The sequence below is a fragment of the Lucilia sericata genome, unplaced genomic scaffold (assembly GCF_015586225.1).
Source record: "Lucilia sericata isolate MDLA Ls3-8-SP2 unplaced genomic scaffold, ASM1558622v1 Contig000072F_arrow, whole genome shotgun sequence".
Taxonomy (NCBI): domain Eukaryota; kingdom Metazoa; phylum Arthropoda; class Insecta; order Diptera; family Calliphoridae; genus Lucilia; species Lucilia sericata.
This window is the reverse complement of record NW_023994106.1, coordinates 203,212-226,488: the sequence shown is the minus strand read 5'-3', so window position 1 is coordinate 226,488 and position 23,277 is coordinate 203,212.

The following is a 23,277-nucleotide window of genomic DNA, read 5'->3' as shown; positions in this document are numbered from 1 at the left end:
AAATACATTCATACGTACTTGAAAAAAATATTTCTTGTTGGCGTTTTTGTATTTAGTTTTTCTTGATTTTTGCGCATCTTTTGTTTTCTTTCTTGCATAACTGCGTATAATGCATTTGCCATTAAAGTTCGTTGTACATCTGAGTGGGTTCTAATGTATTTCTAATAGCTTGGCACCACATGCTGATGATCAGATCATGCTTGTTTGCATTTTAGGAGTTGCTCTTTTTCTTGCTTAATCAAAGATTTTCTTTGTTTCAAAATTTTGTTTCCTTCTTATTTTAAGTTAAAGAAAATATTAATATTTTAGAATGACAATGTTATGGGAAGATTAATTTCCGAAAAAATTGTTTAAACAAATCCACCAAATGAAGGTGATAAGATTTTGAAAAATTAAACATCATCAACATCTCAGCAAAAAAAAAACTGGAGCAAAGTGTGCAAATCTTTAAAAAAGACTCGACTACAGACTAGACTATCCACTACTCTATGGACTAGACTATAGACTAGACTATAGACTAGACTATAGACTAGACTATAGACTAGACTATAGACTAGACTATAGACTAGACTATAGACTAGACTATAGACTAGACTATAGACTAGACTATAGACTAGACTATAGACTAGACTATAGACTAGACTATAGACTAGACTATAGACTAAACTATAGACTAGACTATAGACTAGACTATAGACTAGACTATAGACTAGACTATAGACTACACTATAGACTAGACTATAGACTAGACTATAGACTAGACTATAGACTAGACTATAGACTAGACTATAGACTAGACTATAGACTAGACTATACTACTATAGACTAGACTATAGACTAGACTATAGACTAGACTATAGACTAGACTATAGACTAGACTATAGACTAGACTATAGACTAGACTATAGACTAGACTATAGACTAGACTATAGACTAGACTATAGACTAGACTATAGACTAGACTATAGACTAGACTATAGACTAGACTATAGACTAGACTATAGACTAGACTATAGACTAGACTATAGACTAGACTATAGACTAGACTATAGACTAGACTATAGACTAGACTATAGACTAGACTATAGACTGGACTATAGACTAGACTATAGACTAGACTATAGACTAGACTATAGACAAGACTATAGACTAGACTATAGACTAGACTATAGACTAGACTATAGACTAGACTATAGACTAGACTAAAGACTAGACTATAGACTAGACTATAGACTAGACTATAGACTAGACTATAGACTAGACTATAGACTAGACTATAGACTAGACTATAGACTAGACTATAGACTAGACTATAGACTAGACTATAGACTAGACTATAGACTAGACTATAGACTAGACTATAGACTAGACTATAGACTAGACTATAGACTAGACTATAGACTAGACTATTTATTTTAAATAAAAAACCCAACTAGTTCTGATCCCAAAAATCGCTTACTTGAGGCAAAATAAGATTTTAATGCAAAAACGTATTATACATTCAATCCTTTCAACCTTAAATACTTACCACTTAAATGAGGGTGTAAGATTTTATTAAAATATTTCTATACAAAATCATTAACAAATTTGCGCTTCAGTGCGCTCCAAATTGCACTTATCATTCACAACCTAATGGAGGCTTTTTTCAAATGAATGAAACAACTTAAGCACGTTAAATGTGGGAAATTTGTCACTATAGCAATCAATGCATGTCAACACAAAAGCCACTTGTTAATCTGCCCAGTCTAAAAAAAAACTAAACGAAAAATCAGCAACAAAACATGAGACACCCACCCTCTATAAAGGGGAAATGTGTGAAAAGTAACACTTCAAAACTAAATACATCATTTGTAAAAATTACAAAAAAAAAAAAAGAAGTAGCACAGGGAAACCTCAATAACAATAGATTAATTCGTAGTGCGATTTAAAAAGTAACAAAACAATATCGTTTACAATCGGATTGTAATGCTAATCACATCACATTTTTTTAGCTCAAACAAAAAAAAAAATACTTTACGGATGAAATATTTATCCCAAAAGCAGATAAACTACGCAAAAAAGAATCATAAAGTACGCAAACAACTCACAAATTTATAAAATACAAAAGAATATCTATGAAGTATGATGACAATGAGTGTATTTGCGTGTAAATGCGCACACGCAGCAGGATGCCTTCTCGTATCTTAGCATATAAATACAAAAAGGATAAAAATAAAAAACAAACTTGCCTTTAAAAAACACACAAACGCTTACAGCCTCTGTTTACAAAGGACATACAAAAGAAAACACACGCACACATAAAAGAAGATAATAATCCTTTCAGTAGGCCACTTAAGCTGATCATGCGTAGCATAAGAGTTCATTCATAAAACCAAAGAATGAAAATGTAAAACGTTAGAGACACAAAAAAGGATCATTTGTCATTATTGTTTGTTGTGAATTACCTGTTTTTGATTTGTGTTTTTTCGGGATGCTCTACATAGTTTATTTTAGTTTTACCCTAATTTCTATAGTTTACCTGTAGGTTTTTTCATACATTCATTTCAACAAGGCATTTAACCAATTTAAGGGTTTGATCTTGTTTTGTACGTGTCCAAAATTAGGGCAAGTATATGTTTATTCTTCGATTTTAAACTGTTTTGTAGTCAGCATCTAGATCATTGGTTTTCTTAAATTATTGAGGTCGTTTCATCTATTGTTTCCTGTAACATCTTAAGATCAAAATGTTTGTACTGAAGGGTTGTTAATTTTGTTTTTTATTTGATCTGATTTCATTTATCCTTTCATTTGTGTTGTGCGTTTTACGTTTAATCTTGAAACGGGATGCTGTTTATTACATTTGACTTTTGCACTTATCTAGATGTTTTTTTTACATTTATGTCGGTTTTTTTCTATTTTCAAATAAATTTATGTGTTTTTGTTTTTTAATTAAGAGTAATTAAATGATCGGTGAAAAAACACGTGCCAGTTTCGTTATGTTGCAATACAGACAAGTACTTGATACTGGAAAAATAATAAATACTGATTTAAAATGCTATTTAAAAATTTCAATAAAATTTGTATTTGATATGTAGAACGTATGTCCAGATTATAGTTTAATCTATGGTCCAAAATATGACTGATTTATGGTCCACATTATAAAATGATATATAGTATAGACTTTAGTAAAAAATATAGACTTTACTGTAGTGCATTCTACAGACTGACTCCAGCATATAGACTGATCTATAGTCCAGACTATAGACTGATTTATAGTCTAGCCAATAGAATGATCTATAGTCCAGACTATAGACATACTATAGTCCAGACTATATACATACTATAGTAAAGTCTACAGACATACTATAGACACACCATTTTCCAGATTATAGACATACTATAGCCTTGACTATAGACATACTATAGACTGATCTATAGTCCACACTATAGACTGATCTATGATCCATACTATAGACATACTATAGTGCAGACTATAGACTGATCTATACTACAGAGTAGAGTCCAGACTATAGACTAATCTAAAGTCCAGACTATAGACTAATCTATAGTCCAGACCATAGACTAATCTATAGTCCAGACCATAGACCAATCTATAGTCAAGATTATAGACTAATCTATAGTTCAGACTATAGACTAACCTATAGTCCATATTATAGACTAACCAATAGTCCAGACTATAGACTAATCTATAGTCCAGACTAAAGACTAATCTATAATCCAGACTATAGACTAATCTATGGTCCAGACTAGAGACAATCTATAGTCCAGACTATAGACTAATCTATAGTTCAGACTATAGACTAATCTATAGTCCAGACTATAGACTAATCTATAGTTCAGACTATAGACTAATCTATAGTCCAGACTATAGACTACTCTATAGTCCAGAATATAGCCTAATCTATAGTCCAGACTATAGACTAACCTATAGACTCATCTATAGTCCAGACTGTGGACTCATCTATAGACCAGACCATAGACTCATCTATAGACCAGACTATAGACTCATCTATAGTCTAGACTATAGGCTCATCTATAGTCTAGACTATAGGCTCATCTATAGTCTAGACTATAGGTTCATATATAGTCTAGACTATAGGCTCATATATAGTCTAGACTATAGGCTCATATATAGTCTAGACTATAGGCTCATCTATAGTCTAGATTATAGGCTCATCTATAGTCTAGACTATAGGCTCATCTATAGTCCAGACTATAGGCTCATCTATAGTCCAGACTATAGGCTCATCTATAGTCCAGACTATAGGCTCATCTATAGTCCAGACTATAGGCTCATCTATAGTCCAGACTATAGGCTCATCTATAGTCCAGACTATAGGCTCATCTATAGTTCAGACAACAGACTGATCTAAAGTCCAGACTACAGACTAATCTAAGGTCCAGACTTAATATATAGTCCAGACTATAGACTGATCTATAGTTCAGAATATAGACTGATCTTTAGTGCAGCATATGGACTGATCTATAGCCCAGATCTACACAGACCATAGAATTATATGCAATAGACTAATCTGTAGGATAAGAATACAACTTTACAAAAGGGATCTATGCAAATATCTTTGTATACGAGTGATCTATGCTGCTGGCAGCAATTAAAACTACATATTTAGATATGTACAAATATCTTGTGGAATCGTGATAGTATAAAATGATTCACATTCTTATACATATAAAGGCAAACGGTAAATTTTCCATTTAATTCATATGTATTTACTACAATCAGATTCAGAATTTAATTATCTTAAATCTGCATTCAGCTCCATAAGGGAATAAATTTGTGATTTAAATTTGATATGATTGATGTGTGTTTTGTTTTGAACAGACATTTATTGTGTTTTTTAAAAACATAATTAGAAATTCGCAATAAACAAAAATATTTTATCAATGGCATCAAATTTCAAACGGTCAAGTTTTTTGTGTTCTTGAGTAAACAGATTACATACATATTTTTTCGTAAGAACGCTTATTAATTATCTTTAAGATGACATATTACAAACAAAATTTCAAAGGATATTTTCTTCTATTGAAAAGAAATTTTAAAGAAATATAAAAAAAATTCCTTAAAAGAAAAGCAAAAATATCCAACTGTGAACTAACATGTAGATTTTAATTTAAACCTTTTTGAAGGATAACAAGTTTCTGGTTTTATTTCTTGTATTTTTTTATCATATTTTCATTAAGGATATGTATATAACGAAAGGGGATGTTTGCATGTGATAGGATAGTAAATTGTATGAAAAGTAAAATTCTATTTTAGGACTGGTCAGCGTATTGGTCACTACTCTGTAGTTGGACAAGTAACAAAAATTGTTGGATGATCAAGCTTTTTTTGTTCATTTAGTTTTGGTTTTTCAAAAACATTGTCCTTGTAGTCTTAAAGGTTATAGGTCACTACCGTACTTTTGGACATTTCTTCTCACAGTCTTAGTTTTATGTACATGAAATAGTATTTGATTACCGAAGGGATATAAATTCCTTTTTTTTAGTTTAGTTTTTAACATTATTTTTATGAATTTTAATGAATTTACAAGTTTTGTATCTTTTTTCGTTTGCGTTAAAGTTTGAGTTGTATAGTAGAGGACTTTGTCCGCTTATAAGCTATTTAAGAGGGGAGTGTCCAGTTTGCTAAAGTTTCTTTGAATAACAAAGTTGAAGTTTTAAAAATGGCAAACATTATAAAAGAAATGTTGAATAAAAGTTTTCTTTAATGGTATTGTTTTGCGAAGAGGTCATCTTTAAAATTTAACCTTTTATTATTGTATATTATAGAGAAGAAGCCATTTTGTTTTATATAAAGGACAATACGTGAGTTTCTAGAAACAGCTTTGCAAATTTGTAAAGAATGCTTGATTTCATAATGTTAATATTTTAGGCGCGAATTTCACACAACTTTAAATAAAAAATGTTGGAAAATTCTTAATTTTTGAAAATTTAAAGTTTTTAATATGAAGAACATTTTCTATAAAACTGTCCGACACTCAAAATTAAAAACGAACGTCTGAAATTAATAAATTTAATGAAGAAAAAATGTGTTTAAAAGTGAATTTAAGATAAATTCTTGATTTATAGAAAATTCTGGATAAATTCTCGATATATGGAAAAGTAGTAAAAAAGACATTATATACAGATCTACAAATGGGAATAACGCCCAATGTTCAGAAACTTAGTTTCCTGAACGTAAATCATTAAAATTTTCCAATCAGTGTTCGTGAGAGATCTGATATCAGGAACAGCATCATTCCCAAAATATTTTATTTTGACGAAAGTCTGGCAATGACATAAGTAGTTTTGCAGAATTTCTTTGTTCCCTTCGTATGCTCCACATTCGTCTGAACCCGTTCGTAAAAGTTTGTTTAGTTGCGTCTGTGTGTTCACTTATACTTGTTCTGATTAGGCTTGTCGTCCTGCTGTTGTTGAGCAAACTCCATAGGATTCCCACCATTCCATTATTCTAAGGGGCCTTATGTTGTTCTTTCGTCCACGTTTTTAATTCAGTCCTCATAGCATTGAACGGCTTTGCATTCGACAGCATAACTTCCTCAAGCTGATCTCCCCTTATAACCGATAATCCCAATTTGATGTAAAGTGCACTGGAAGAGTATTCAGTTATGGCTCTGCCATATTTAATCCAATGTATTTTAGACATTCCGTACTTACACCTGGTTAGTTAGTTAGTTAGTTAGTTAGTTAGTTAGTTAGTTAGTTAGTTAGTTAGCTAGCTAGTTAGTTAGTTAGTTAGTAGTTAGTTAGTAGTTAGTTAGTTAGTTAGTTAGTTAGTTAGTAGTAGTAGTTAGTTAGTTAGTTAGTTAGTAGTTAGTTAGTTAGTTAGTTAGTTAGTTAGTAGTTAGTTAGTTAGTTAGTTAGTTAGTTAGTAGTTAGTTAGTTAGTTAGTTAGTTAGTTAGTTAGTTAGTTAGTTAGTTAGTTAGTTAGTTAGTTAGTTAGTTAGTTAGTTAGTTAGTTAGTCGTTAGTTAGTAGTTAGTAGTTAGTTAGTTAGTTTAGTTAGTTAGTTAGTTAGTTAGTTAGTTAGTAGTTAGTTAGTTAGTTAGTTAGTTAGTTAGTTAGTTAGTTAGTTAGTTAGTTAGTTAGTTAGTTAGGTTAGTTAGTTAGTTAGTTAGTTAGTTAGTTAGTTAGTAGTTAGTTAGTTAGTTAGTTAGTTAGTTAGTAGTAGTTAGTTAGTAGTTAGTTAGTTAGTTAGTTAGTTAGTTAGTTAGTTAGTTAGTTAGTTAGTTAGTTAGTTAGTTAGTTAGTTAGTTAGTTAGTTAGTTAGTTAGTTAGTTAGTAGTTAGTTAGTTAGTTAGTTAGTTAGTTAGTTAGTTAGTTAGTTAGTTAGTTAGTTAGTTAGTTAGTTAGTTAGTTAGTTAGTTAGTTAGTTAGTTAGTTAGTTAGTTAGTTAGTTAGTTAGTTAGTTAGTTAGTTAGTTAGTTAGTTAGTTAGTTAGTTAGTTAGTTAGTTAGTTAGTTAGTTAGTAGTTAGTTAGTTAGTTAGTTAGTTAGTTAGTTAGTTAGTTAGTTAGTTAGTTAGTAGTAGTTAGTTAGTTAGTTAGTTAGTTAGTTAGTAGTTAGTTAGTTAGTTAGTTAGTTAGTTAGTTAGTTAGTTAGTTAGTTAGTTAGTTAGTTAGTTAGTTAGTTAGTTAGTTAGTTAGTTAGTTAGTTAGTTAGTTAGTTAGTTAGTTAGTTAGTTAGTTAGTTAGTTAGTTAGTTAGTTAGTTAGTTAGTAGTTAGTTAGTTAGTTAGTTAGTTAGTTAGTTAGTTAGTTAGTAGTTAGTTAGTTAGTTAGTTAGTTAGTTAGTTAGTTAGTTAGTTAGTTAGTTAGTTAGTTAGTTAGTTAGTTAGTTAGTTAGTTAGTTAGTTAGTTAGTTAGTTAGTTAGTTAGTTAGTTAGTTAGTTAGTTAGTTAGTAGTTAGTTAGTAGTTAGTTAGTTAGTAGTTAGTTAGTTAGTTAGTTAGTTAGTTAGTTAGTTAGTTAGTTAGTTAGTTAGTTAGTTAGTTAGTTAGTTAGTTAGTAGTTAGTTAGTTAGTAGTTAGTAGTTAGTTAGTTAGTTAGTTAGTAGTTAGTTAGTTAGTTAGTAGTTAGTTAGTTAGTTAGTTAGAATGTCCTTCAATGTTTTATATGCTGCGGTGCTCATGACCCCCCTTATATTCAATCAACATGTGCGCTGAACTATCTGTAGTTACTTTTGTATATGGAATTGGTAACTTCAATACGACCAACTATTGTATTATTTAATTAAGTTTTTTCATTAAAGCCAAAACATTTATCAAGGAATTAGCGAACAAATTTCTAATGAGAATTTCGATTTTTATTTTTTAAGGAAGATCTTTGTTTAGAGTAAATGATAGTTTTTCCTGTTTAAGGTATAATTTAAGATCTTCCTGCAGGAGAAGTAGTAAAAGTCAAAACTACTTAATACAGTTAATTTGAATTCATACTTGTTGGTTTTTTCTTCATTTCCATTGTGATTAATTACTCTTAATAACAGAACAATAAAAAACAAACATACATATGTATGTATGTATGTATGTATGTATGTATGTATGTATGTATGTATGTATGTATGTATGTATGTATGTATGTATGTATGTATGTATGTATGTATGTATGTATGTATGTATGTATGTATGTATGTATGTATGTATGTATGTATGTATGTATGTATGTATGTATGTATGTATGTATGTATGTATGTATGTATGTATGTATGTATGTATGTATGTATGTATGTATGTATGTATGTATGTATGTATGTATGTATGTATGTATGTATGTATGTATGTATGTATGTATGTATGTATGTATGTATGTATGTATGTATACTTTGGGTTTGTAAAACATAAATGTGTATTCTTTAACAGAAGCTGTATGACTGCGCAATCTCAAAACAGGACATTGGGGTTAATATATACGAAAACAAGCCACAGCATCCTTATAACATACGTCATATGCAAAAGGAAAGGGTTCAGTGGGTCAGAGAGTGTGTGTCTGTAATGGTTTTGTATGTTGTTGTTTTTTAAGAAACTCAACTCACATGCAAATCATTTCGAAATATTTAAATAATTTTTGTTTTTCCACAAACTTTTTACAATAATTTATGCATAAATTGAATATGTATGGGATATCGGGGAAAAAGGACCGACATTGATTCATTTGTGTCATCAGTCAAGTTGATGAGGTAATTATTAACACCGTGTACTTTTTTTGTTTGGTGTTTTTTTTTGGTGTTGCTTACTTACTTTTCTTGCGTTAGTTGATAACGAAACAGTTTTAATGAAGTGGTTTAGAATTTCTAGAACTAGATAAATTGTAAATTATAGGGTGTATTATTGTGATTATTTTCTTTTTTTTTTAATATCAGTTGATGCTGCTGTATTTTCTCTTGTTTAATTTTCAATTGAGTATCTTGTAGCTTATTAATTTAAATGTCAGTTTTTTATACCCTCCACCACCATCAGTGGTGATAGAGGGTATATATAACTTTGTCATTCCGTGTGTAACACCAAGAAATATTCATCTGAGACCCAACAAAGTATATATATTCTTGGACCTTATGAAATTCTGAGTCGATTTAGCTATGTCCGTCTGTCCGTCCGTCCGTCCGTCCGTCTGTCTGTCTGTCTGTCTGTATAAAACATTCTCACGTTAACACGAAGCAACAAAAATTAACGAAAATCACCCAAAATATTTATTATTGTCCTAGGCAGTTTGGTATTGAAAATGAGCAAAATCGGTTCACACCGGGAAAAGTTATGAATCAAAATTTGAAACAACCTCGAAAAAAATAAGCATTTTTTACACATTCTGATGTAATTTTCTCGAAAACTGTGAATGATAATTCCATGAAAATCAGCATACGTTCGTTTCTATACAAGAGCTTGATTCCCGCTGAAAATTGCCTGAATCGGTCCACAATTTCATATACCTCCCATACAAAAGTACATATTCCCGGAAAATGGGTTTTTTATTAATAACTTCCGTCACAATGTCGAAATCTTTACAAAATTTTACAAATTAAAATCTTATGTCAATAGAAATCATTCAGAGAAAAATTTTCTGGATCGGTCCATAATTGGACATAGCTCCCATACAAGGTCCCCTCGCGAAAATAACTTAAACGCACATAATTCATTTCTAAATCAAGTTATCTATATAAAATTTGGTACAAGTATTGCCCTCACATACAGAAGTATTACTTTGATATTTTTTTTTCCATCGGTCCATAATTGGTCATAGCTCCCATACAAGGTCCCCTCCCGAAAATCGCTCAAACGCGCATAACTCATTACTAACATAAGACATCCATATACAATTTGGTACAAGTATTACTCATGTGCACAGAAATATTATTGTGAATTTTTTTTCCGATCGGTCCATTATTGGTCATAGCTCCCATACAAGGTCCTATCCCTAAAATCACTTAAACGCGCATAACTCATTACAAAATTAAGATATCCATATAAAATTTGGTACATGTATTACTCTCACATACAGAAATATTACTGAGAAATTTTTGTTCTGATCGGTCCCATACACGGTCCCCTCCCGAAAATCACTGTGGAATTTTTTTCCTATCGGTCCATCCTTGGTCATAACTCCCATGCAAGGTTCCCTCCCGAAAATCACATAAACGCACATAACTCATTACAAAATATTGATATCCATACATTTAGCACAAATATTGCTCTTATATACATAAATTACACTATAAAATTGTTTTACGATCGGTCCATACTTGGTCATAGCTCTCATACTAGGCCCCCTGCAGAAAATTACTTAAATGTACAATATTAATTACCAAATAATGATATAGATACAGAATTTTGAAATTTTGTTTTTATATACACAAGGTCCTCTTTCGAAAATCTCTTAAATGCACATTACTCATTACCAAATAATGCTATTGATACAAAAATTCTATTTCAAGATTTTTGCACGATCGGTTCATAACACACATTACTTATTACTAAATTACGATATAGATACAAAATTTTACTGAAATATAGCGTTCATTTCCAGAAGTTTTGCTTAAAGAATTTTTTACGATCGGTCTATAATTGGTCATATCTCCCATACTAGGTCCTGCCCCTAAAACCGTATTTAACTAGTTGCATTATCAATTTGTGTAGAACAAAATTATATATATGTATTTTGATAATCCTTAAATCTTTCACACACATGCATACATGCAAATTAATAAAATTCGCCAAGCGTTGGTAATGTTCAATAAATCTTGGAATTGTAATAGATTTGAGCTGTTTGAATCTACGGATTTTTCTATTTAAGATATGAGAAAACTTTTTTCTACAAATATTTGATCAATTAGAAAAGTATTAATATAAAAGCAGCTGGTGGAGGGTATTGAAGATTCGGCTCAGCCGAATATAGCACTCTAACTTGTTTTTCTTAATTTTAATTTCAATGTCCTGGCTGCTGGGAGTTTGAGAAAGGTTTTGTGTCAAAAGGTGAAATTTTAAACCAAAATATTTGTTTTTATTAATGGCATTTTAGTTGTGGTGGGAAATTATTATTTAAATTGAAGCAATTTCAAGTGAATTTTTAATTAAGTTAAGGTTTTTGTAATTAAAATAAATTTAGAAAAAGTTTTGAACAACCAATATTTTTATTGCCAATTGTTTATCTTCCACCTACCATTTGTCAGTCAACTTTCTTTACAAGCATCTTCTCCTAAATCATAAATTAATTATCACTCCTCAAAATTCCTTCACATTTCCTAACATAACTATTAATATAAGAACTATAAACCAAAAAAAAAAAAACTATCTCACGCACTTTTATGCCCTAAAAGTATCCGGAAGTAACATACCTTTTTACTACATTTGTACGATTTAAACATGTCTAAATATTTTGTTCTCTAAACAATCAAGTTTATTCAGATACCTACTACGATACGTACATAGTAAATAATACAGGTGTCGGTTAAGATTAAAAACAAATGAAAATTATAAGAGAAAACACAACCAATGAAATTAAAATGTACCACACATAAAAATTTTACAAAAAAAACACTTCAAATAAGAATGAACAACAACAACAACAACAAAAATTTAAACAACCTAAAAGATGTGGTCATGATAACTGAGACAACAACTCCGATTGTATGAAGTATGTTTGAAATAACAAAGTAACTATACAGAGTACGAAATCACTGCAGCAGGTTGTTTATATCAAAATTTATAACTACTTGGGGTTTGTGAGCAGAGTGTTAAAGGAGTGCTTTCAGAAACTCCTCTTTTATAAATTTTAATTCAAACAGTATTCTGCATGTTTAATTCGATTCAATATTATAAAAGATTCAAAAACAAAAATACCTACCAAAAATCCACTGCTATAGATTTTCATACCATCATGTCTGATTATATGTTTCAATATTGCATAAAAACCAAAAAGTACCAGATGAAGAACGAAAAAGTACCAAAAATCTTTAACTACAGATGTTCATACCCTTAAGACTCTTAATGTTATTATTATTATTCAATATTATAGAAAATTCAAAAACTACATATTGAAGATGTTAAAAGTGCCAAAAAGATCCCTTTTATAGGTTCTCATTTACTCCGGGATCTATTTATGTAATTTTATATTTCTATATTTAATATTATAGAAAGCACCAGTTAAAGAACAAAAATGATACCAAAAAGTGCCCGTATGGTCCAAATTTTATTAATTATCTATAAAATTGCAGCCTGTACGACTCACAAAGTGATTCTTAGCCGATCGTTATACTTTAAGATGGGACCAATATTTTTTTGCGTTACAAACATCAGCACAAACACATAATACCCTACCCACTACAGTGGTGTAGGGTATAAAAAGTACCAAAAAAATAGTGCAGCTGTATGTTGTTGTTGCGATGTCAGGTCCACATATAATATAAAAGTCATATGAACAATAAAATTTCATACGAAGAACTTAAACATCCGTATGAACATTTGTGGATAAAATGGGCGGACTAGTTATAGTGGGTGTGGCAGCTTTCATATAAAGAAAATATAGCAGTATAGCTGAGAAAATATAAAAGTTACGGTTTGAAAATTTTGTCGGAGCCTCTTTAGTATCATTACAACTACCTACGACGTAATGGGCAGATTAAAAATAGGGGGCGTGGCATCACCCATATGAATTAAATACAAAAATTGGTATATCTAAAAAACTATTGATCATTGTATCATGTAATCATTTGAGTAATATATTGGTGGATTAGAAATAGAGGGCGTGGCACTTTCCATATGAATTAAAAACAAAAATTGGTATATCTGGGAAACCATTAGAGATAGAATCCTCAAATTTTGCAGGGGAAACATTGACATACATATGACAAATTTAGGAAAAATATGACCTGATTAGCAATAGGAAGCGTGGCATCCCTACGAATTAAATACGAAAATTCGAATATCTGAGTGAAATCGTCAAATTTTTCATCCTTTGACATCCATGTGAACTTTCGGATAATGAATACGTGAGTTAGCAACATGGTCAGTCAATTCCGATATGAATTAATAGATATACACACAATTGTATGATCATTGTGGTACTAGCGTTCTAGTCATTTCCTGAAGGGGACTTTTTATGCGATTTGGTTCAAATAAAGATCGATCATAGCTAAAAGAAGAAATCTAGGACACAAAGAAGGAGGCTTTAAATATTATAATACGCTGCACAAACACATTGGGCTAATCTCAGGATACTGTGAAGAAAATATCAGATTCTCCCTCAACCTTTTGAAGTAAAGAGTAGCTAAACACGGAGAGCGAAACCAAAACATACGTTTTTAAATACATTTACAAAGTTCAGACATGCCTACCTTTCAAAGGAGTCTCTCGTCAGAATCCTGCGAGTAAGGGAGACAAGGCCAAGCTATTGTGAAGGCAAGAATGTCTAACAAATCAACCTGGAAGAAAAACTAGTTCAGCAGGGGTATGACTATCATGAGTCTCCCAGTACACCAATGGTTTTGCACCTGAAAATTATCCTAAAATACTAATTACTTAATGAAGCTAATATCGAATAGAGCTTCCCAGCAAAATCTTTACTTACCCGGTAAGTAGGCAAGTAATATTGGAGCAAAGTGTAAGTACTTTCTTTTTGGGTGAATAACTACTTATTTTTGTTTGACGATGATCAAAAAATAACTGGTTACAAATGTGCTTACCCGACTATTCCGGATTTAAAACCGGCTTTACAGTTATTTTCTGTGTTTATTAGTCTATTCTATTAACCAATGCTCCATTAACAAGTTTTATCGTGCTATTTGGAATAGTTTTTACACAAAGGTGCAAATCAATATTTCTTAAAAAATCTTCAAATATCGACTAGGTTTAAAACTTTTAACTAATTCCTTATTAGACATACGCTCTATACATCGGGCTACAAATCCTATCCAAAAAAATGTAATAATTTTATTAATAAAGACCACCCATTACCAAGTAATGTGTGAAATAACTACATTACCTACAATACTCAGTACCAAAATTAGAAAATATTTTACTGGGTTTATCCTTAAAATCGTTTATGTTTCAAATGAACAGATATACAGAAGGGTGTACGCCATAAAATCGAAGTCAGTCAAACATTGACACATCATTTGACCCACGATCTGTATGTTGAAATTCCATCACTTTAGTATCTGTGAAAAATCATACTTTTAAATATCTGCACTTTTAACTTCTAACATATAAAATGTACACATGACGCTGGTTGTTGTTAAGTGACTGACAAGTATGGGTCAAAAACTGGCAAAACTCAAGCCGACTTGTTTATATGTATATGGATGTGAATACGAACTCGAAAACTCATAATAATATTTGCAAAATTTTATACCGCATAGTTATTTTTATTTCGACTGAATCTTGTTGTAGTTGTCACTTGATGAAAAAACAACATACACAACCAAAACAACAAAAAAAAGTTAAATAAACGTGAGAAAATTAGCAAACTCAGACGTGTTATGATTTATAATATTCACAATCTGTTATTTTTTAAGAAATGTATTTTTGTCCATTTTTTGTTTTGTAAATTCTTAAAATTGTTCTACACAAAAAAAAAAAAAAAAAAAACAAAAAAACAATTTTTAGATAAATTAACCTCGTTTATAGGTATTGGCCTTATTTTTAATGAGTTTCATAAAACAACTCAGGTGGTCACCTAAACTGAACTCATTAAATTAATATTTTTTTGTATTCTTTAGAATTTTATTAATATCTGAAAAACGACCAGACCAGTCCAGACATTGTGGTTTCTTCTTAGATGACATTTTAATTTGAAATACTTAGAGAGTTTTAATGGCATTTTAAAGAAAATTCTTTGTGGTTTTTAAGATTTGTAGCGGTCTTTTTTCTTTAAAGGGTATAAAAGTGCATTAAAGTCATATATTTTGTTAGTGTCTTTTTTACTATTAACACACTTTTCGGAACCATGGTCGAGCAAAGTGTTAAAGACTATTAATGTTAAAACTTTTTTATGTGCACTTCCAAGCGGATGTTTTTGTTAAATATGATTTTTTTATTGGAGTTTTATTTTGTAGCAAAAGGTGAGCGCACGCGCTTAAAAGTTAAATTAAGATTTCAATTAAGCTTTTGTTTAATTAGTTTGTTTTTTTGACAAAGTTAAAATTAGATTTATGTTATTTTAATGTTTGTGTTTTTGTTTTGAAGAAAAATTACGTCTTTATGACCAACAAAATATTTGTAAATATTTATTTTGAAATTGTAACCTGTAGATTGAATACAAAGTTTCTTTTCAGGGAAATTTACTTATATAGGAGTTTTATAACTAACATCAATAGATCTACATGAAGTTTATTTCCTTCAGTTCAAGAAAGAGTTAAGTGTAATATTTTTACATTTTGTTACCTACGGCACTCCGGAGGGTCATAAGTAGTAGGCTCTTCTATAAAAAAAAACAGTTTTTGGAAAAATAGAAATCGGACGCTTCAAGATCTGGACTACAAAAGGGCCATTGCAATCTTTCCCAACAACCAACAATAACTAACTAACTAACTAACTAACTAACTAACTAACTAACTAACTAACTAACTAACTACTAACTAACTAACTAACTAACTAACTAACTAACTAACTAACTAACTAACTAACTAACTAACTAACTACTAACTAACTAACTAACTAACTAACTAACTAACTACTAACTAACTAACTAACTAACTAACTAACTACTAACTAACTAACTAACTAACTAACTAACTAACTAACTAACTAACTAACTAACTAACTAACTAACTAACTAACTAACTAACTAACTAACTAACTAACTAACTAACTAACTAACTAACTAACTAACTAACTAACTAACTAACTAACTAACTAACTAACTAACTAACTAACTAACTAACTAACTAACTAACTAACTAACTAACTAACTACTAACTAACTAACTAACTAACTAACTAACTAACTAACTAACTAACTAACTAACTAACTAACTAACTAACTAACTAACTAACTAACTAACTAACTAACTAACTAACTAACTAACTAACTAACTAACTAACTAACTAACTAACTAACTAACTAACTAACTAACTAACTAACTAACTAACTAACTAACTAACTAACTAACTAACTAACTAACTAACTAACTAACTAACTAACTAACTACTAACTAACTAACTAACTACTAACTAACTAACTAACTAACTAACTAACTAACTAACTAACTAACTAACTAACTAACTAACTAACTAACTAACTAACTAACTAACTAACTAACTAACTAACTAACTAACTAACTAACTAACTAACTAACTAACTACTAACTAACTACTAACTAACTAACTAACTAACTAACTAACTAACTAACTAACTAACTAACTAACTAACTAACTAACTAACTAACTAACTAACTAACTAACTAACTAACTAACTAACTAACTAACTAACTAACTAACTAACTAACTAACTAACTAACTAACTAACTACTAACTAACTAACTAACTAACTAACTAACTAACTAACTAACTAACTAACTAACTAACTAACTAACTAACTAACTAACTAACTAACTAACTAACTAACTAACTAACTAACTAACTAACTAACTAACTACTAACTAACTAACTAACTAACTAACTAACTAACTAACTAACTAACTAACTAACTAACTAACTAACTAACTAACTAACTAACTAACTAACTAACTAACTAACTAACTAACTAACTAACTAACTAACTAACTAACTAACTAACTAACTAACTAACTAACTAACTAACTAACTAACTAACTACTAACTAACTAACTAACTAACTAACTAACTAACTAACTAACTAACTAACTAACTAACTAACTAACTAACTAACTAACTAACTAACTAACTAACTAACTAACTAACTAACTAACTAACTAACTAACTAACTAACTAACTAACTAACTAACTAACTAACTAACTAACTAACTAACTAACTAACTAACTAACTAACTAACTAACTAACTAACTAACTAACTAACTAACTAACTAACTAACTAACTAACTAACTAACTAACTAACTAACTAACTAACTACACTAACTAACTACTAACTAACTAACTAACTAACTAACTAACTAACTAACTAACTAACTAACTAACTAACTAACTAACTAACTAACTAACTAACTACTAACTAACTACTAACTAACTAACTAACTAACTAACTAACTAACTAACTAACTAACTAACTAACTAACTAACTAACTAACTAACTAACTAACTAACTAACTAACTAACTAACTAACTAACTAACTAACGAACTAACTAACTAACTAACTAACTAACTAACTAACTAAAACCCCAAGTCAACCACATCTTCCTAAATAGTTTTTAACAAGCATTGCTTTGTCATGATTAAATTATAAGGCTTTCATGTCTTGCCGCAAAATCCGGATGTTTTCCGACCAATGCTCCCTCCAAACGAATCAGTTGCATTCGGTATAGGCGTAGGCCATATTTTAGCACCTCATGAATCCATTAGGTTTCATCATCTGTATTAATGTGCATTACTAACTAACTAACGAACTAACTAACTAACTAACTAACTAACTAACTAACTAACTAAAACCCCAAGTCAACCACATCTTCCTAAATAGTTTTTAACAAGCATTGCTTTGTCATGATTAAATTATAAGGCTTTCATGTCTTGCCGCAAAATCCGGATGTTTTCCGACCAATGCTCCCTCCAAACGAATCAGTTGCATTCGGTATAGGCGTAGGCCATATTTTAGCACCTCATGAATCCATTAGGTTTCATCATCTGTATTAATGTGCATTTCTAAATTGTGTGGTTATTTATAGAAAATTTTCGATAAATTGTGTATTTAGAGATAATTTTCGATAAATTTTCTATTTATAGAAAATGTTCGATAAAATTTTTATTTACGGAAAAATGTCGATAAATTTTCTATTTATGGAAAATTTTCGATAAATTTTGTTGACCTTCATTTATCTAATATTTAATATAATTACGATTTTGGACCAAAGCTAAAAAGTCAATGGATTTTTTCTCTCACATCCTTTGAAATAATTTCAATATTTTCCCACAAAATTAAAATAACAAGTTGAAAGGGAGATTTCAATATAAAGAACTTTCCAGCGGAAATCAAAAATTATTTTTAAATAGCTGTGGTCAAAACAATAGTTATCTTTTCACAGATTGCGCGTTAAGCTTGAGTAAACCAATAAAAAACAAAGAAAACAGGATTCTGTAAAATTAACAACTAAAATTCCCATGCAAGGATAACAATTACAACAAAATTGCATGCACTGTACCTACTAAACTAAATTACTAGCAATATTTTAAGGATACTTGACTTTCTAACAGGAGAGGGTTGGAAATTAAATGAGTTAACTTGCGGTAAGTGTAACTGGTTAGTGCGTTAAAAAAAGTGGTAGGTGGCTAAAAAAAGGTACAATATCCTTATTAACTACTACAAAGGGGTGTCCTGTTTTATAATGATAAAGTTGTATGATTGACTTTAAACATTTAAACATGAAAATTTCATGTTGTTTAGCGGAAAATAGTTGACAACTTTTGTTCAAGAAACAATCAAAATGATTTGATGTCGGAGAATGAAAAGCAGTAAAAAAATAACTGTGAGAAAACATGACTTTGTGATTTTGTTCATGTGATTGTTTGTGTGTGTGTGTTTATAAGTTTTTTATATTAACCGGAAACTGTAGCTGTTTGTTAACGGAAAAAACATTTGCTTTTTTTACAACATTTTTACTGTCAAAGTAGGTGATTTTTCTATTTTTAAGTATTTTTCTCACTCAACTCTTTTATTTAGTGAGGGACATATGTCTATCATAAACAGGAGGACAGTTCCTTTTTATATTCGGATTCTTCTCAAAAAAAAAAAAAAAACTTTTATATTTTATATTAAAAATTTAAAGGACAGGTGATGTTTTAAACAAAAAAAGTAAAAATATGTTGAGTTGTTATGTTTTGTCATTGCTGTCCTTTTTGTTTAATATTAAATCATATTTTAATCCTCTTAAATTTTATAAATTTTGACTTTAAATAAAATTTTGTCTTTTTAAGAAAAGAAAAAATCAATAGATTTTGAACATCATGTGCTATTAATTTGTATAGAAATTTCTTTTAGAATTTGAAGACTACCAGCTTGTGCTTCTTTCTTTCGACGCGTGCATAAACCGATCTGTCATTTAACAATCGAAATGTCAAAAATTTTGACAGTTCAATTTCTTGGCGAAAAAAAAACAACAAACAACCTGAAAAGAAAGAATGTAAAATACAATTACTACCACACGTAATAAGTATATTAAAAAGGAGCATATGATGACACCAACACATTACACACAATTTTTTACACTTTAAATTTATGCTAACACATACATATGTATGTATGAACAGTTGGTACAGTGGGATGATTGCACATATTCTATCAATTCTATATTTAAATATTATGTAGAACTTTTCGTTAAATTCTAAATTTATAAAAAAATTTCGATAAATTCTCGATTAATAGAAAAATTTCGATAGTTTCTAGCTTTAAAGAAAAATTTCGATAAATAATCTATTTATAGACATTTTTCGATAAATAATCTATTTATAGAAAATGTTCGATAAATTCAATAAATTTTGTATTTATAGAAAATTTTCGATAAATTTTTTATTTATGGAAAATATTCGATAAATTTTCTATTTATAGAAAATTTTCGATAAATTTTCTATTTATAGAAAATTTTCGATAAATTTTCTATTTATAGAAAATTTTCGATAAATTTTCTATTTATAGAAAATTTTCGATAAATTTTCTATTTATAGAAAATTTTCGATAAATTTTCTATTTATAGAAAATTTTCGATAAATTTTCTATTTATAGAAAATTTTCGATAAATTTTCTATTTATAGAAAATTTTCGATAAATTTTCTATTTATAGAAAATTTTCGATAAATTTTCTATTTATAAAAAATTTTCGATAAATTTTCTATTTATAGAAAATTTTCGATAAATTTTTTATTTATAGAAAATTTTCGAAAAATTTTTTATTTATAGAAAATTTTCGATAAATACAAAATTTATCAAAAATTTTCTTTAAAAAGAAAAGTTATCGAAAACTTTCTATAAATACAAAATTTATCGAAAACTTTCACGTTCTATTAAAAAGAAAATTTATCGAAAATGCTCTATAAATTTTCTATATTTCGAATAATTTTCAATTTAAAGCTAATTTTCGATAAATTTTTTACATATTTACAGAAATTTTTTGATAAATTTTGTATTAATGGAAAATTTTCGATAAATTTTGTATTTATGGGAAATTTTCGATAAATTTTGTACATATGGGAAATTTTCGATAAATTTTGTATTTAAGTAAAATTTTCAATAAATTTTGCATTTATAGAAAATTTTCGATAAATACATAATTATAGAAAATTTTCGATAAATTTTGTATTTATAGAAAATAAGAGGTACACTTTTTATAGAACATTTTCGATAAATTTTCTTTTTATAGAACATGAAAGTTTTCGAAAAATTTTGTATTTATAGAAAGTTTTCGATAACTTTTCTTTTTATAGAACATTTTCGATAAATTTTGTATTTATAGAAATTTTTCGAAAAATTTTGTATTTATAGAAAATTTTCGATAAATTTTGTATTTATAGAAAATTTTCGATAAATTTTGTATTTACAGAAAATTTTCGATAAATTTTGTATTTATAGAAAATTTTCGATAAATTTTGTATTTATAGAAAATTTTCGATAAATTTTGTATTTATAGAAAATTTTCGATAAATTTTGTATTTATAGAAAATTTTCGATAAATTTTGTATTTATAGAAAATTTTCGATAAATTTTGTATTTATAGAAAATTTTCGATAAATTTTGTATTTATAGAAAATTTTCGATAAATTTTGTATTTACAGAAAATTTTCGATAAATAATGTATTTATAGAAAGTTTTCGATAATAAATGTATTTATAGAAAGAATTTTGTATTTATAGAAAATATTCGATAAATTGTGTATTTATAGACAACTTTCGATAAATAATGTATTTATAGAAAACTTTCGATAAATTTTGTATTTTTTGTATTTATAGAAAGTTTTCGATAACTTTTTTTTTATAGAACATTTTCGATAAATTTTGTATTTTTTGTATTTATAGAAAGCTTTTGATAACTTTTCTTTTTATAGAACATATTCGATAAATTTTCTTTTTATAGAACATTTTCGATAAAATTTGTATTTATAGAAAATTTTCGATAAAATTTCTTTTTATAGAAAATTTTCAATTATTTCACGATTTCAAAAAGTTTTTAATATATTTTTAATTTACAGAAAATTTTCGATAAATTCACGATTTACAAAAAAATTTCGATAAATTCAGGAATTATAAAAGTTTTCGATACATTTTATATTTATAAAAATATTTCTATAAATTCTCTATTTATAAAAAAGTTTTGAAAATTATCTATTTATATACATATATATATATACATAGTTTTCAGCAATTTCTCTACTTATCGAACAGTTCGTGGAGTTTTTTTTTTTAAGTTTAAAAAATCATTTCACCATACCCACTGTAAACATTTTTCACATATACGAAATGTCAGGCATGCGTCATTCGTTAACCATCATAAAGGATATGTTGTTGCAAAATAAGAAAAGTAAGAAAAAAACATCAACAAAAGATTGAAAAGTAAATCACCTAAAGTAACACACAGTACACAAAAAAAAAAATGAAAGCAGAAAGAAATTAAATTGAAAATTCATTTTAAAGCCAGGAAAGAAAATGAAATGAAATACGTTTGAATCATATACATTTAACAAAGACAAAATCAGTTCAAAAAACCTGGTCTGATGATGTTCATTTTATTTGTTTGCGTGTGCGAGTGTATAAATGTCACATCATTCAAACATACAAACACTCATATTTTGCCACATTTCATATTTTATTTTGTCAACGTTAACATCCTCTTTGAAATATAATTTTCCCTACTACTACCAACGTATAGTATGCGAACATACATATAATGTAAAAGTATTTGCAATTTTTTTTTCATTTCAACTTTTTTATTTTGCCATGACACCCGCGCATAAAAGCAACCATCCGTTTCCGCTTTTTACTTTACGGTTATGTTTTTTTGTATGTTCATATATTTTTTTAAGGGACTGACTCATTTACGACAGGAAGGTATGGGTCCTTTGTAATGTGGTATGATTGTAAGAGATACACTTGGATTTGTTAATGAAATGTACATTTTACATGTAGGTGCGACAACGAATGAGTACATAAACACAAATACTAGTAGAAAAAAAAAATTAAATAAAAAAATCAACTTAAAAAGGTTTCATTTTATCATTTTGTTTGTCACATTTTCCTTGTGATATGTCAACATTTTGCAATAGCGAGAATTTTCATTAACCTATTTTTTAAAGGTTCAAAATGAAATGTATACGGTTTAAATTAAATTTCAAAGGATTTAAAATTTTTTTCATAAAAACTGATGTAAATTGAAGTTCTCGAATTTTCTCTAAAATGTATAGACCTTATATCATTACAAATATTGACTTGATTAACATATGAATAAACATTAAAGCAATTTTTAAACACTTCAGCAAAGTCTTTCGAAAGGAAGCCCTTTATATTAGCTTTGGATCATAATGTTGTAACGCTTTACTCAGTTATGAAATCAAGTATGTTAGAAAAGTCTGTATCCTGTGCTTATCCCGAGTTTTGCTTTATAGAGTCGAGATTTCGAATTGTACCTACATGGGCCAAAATA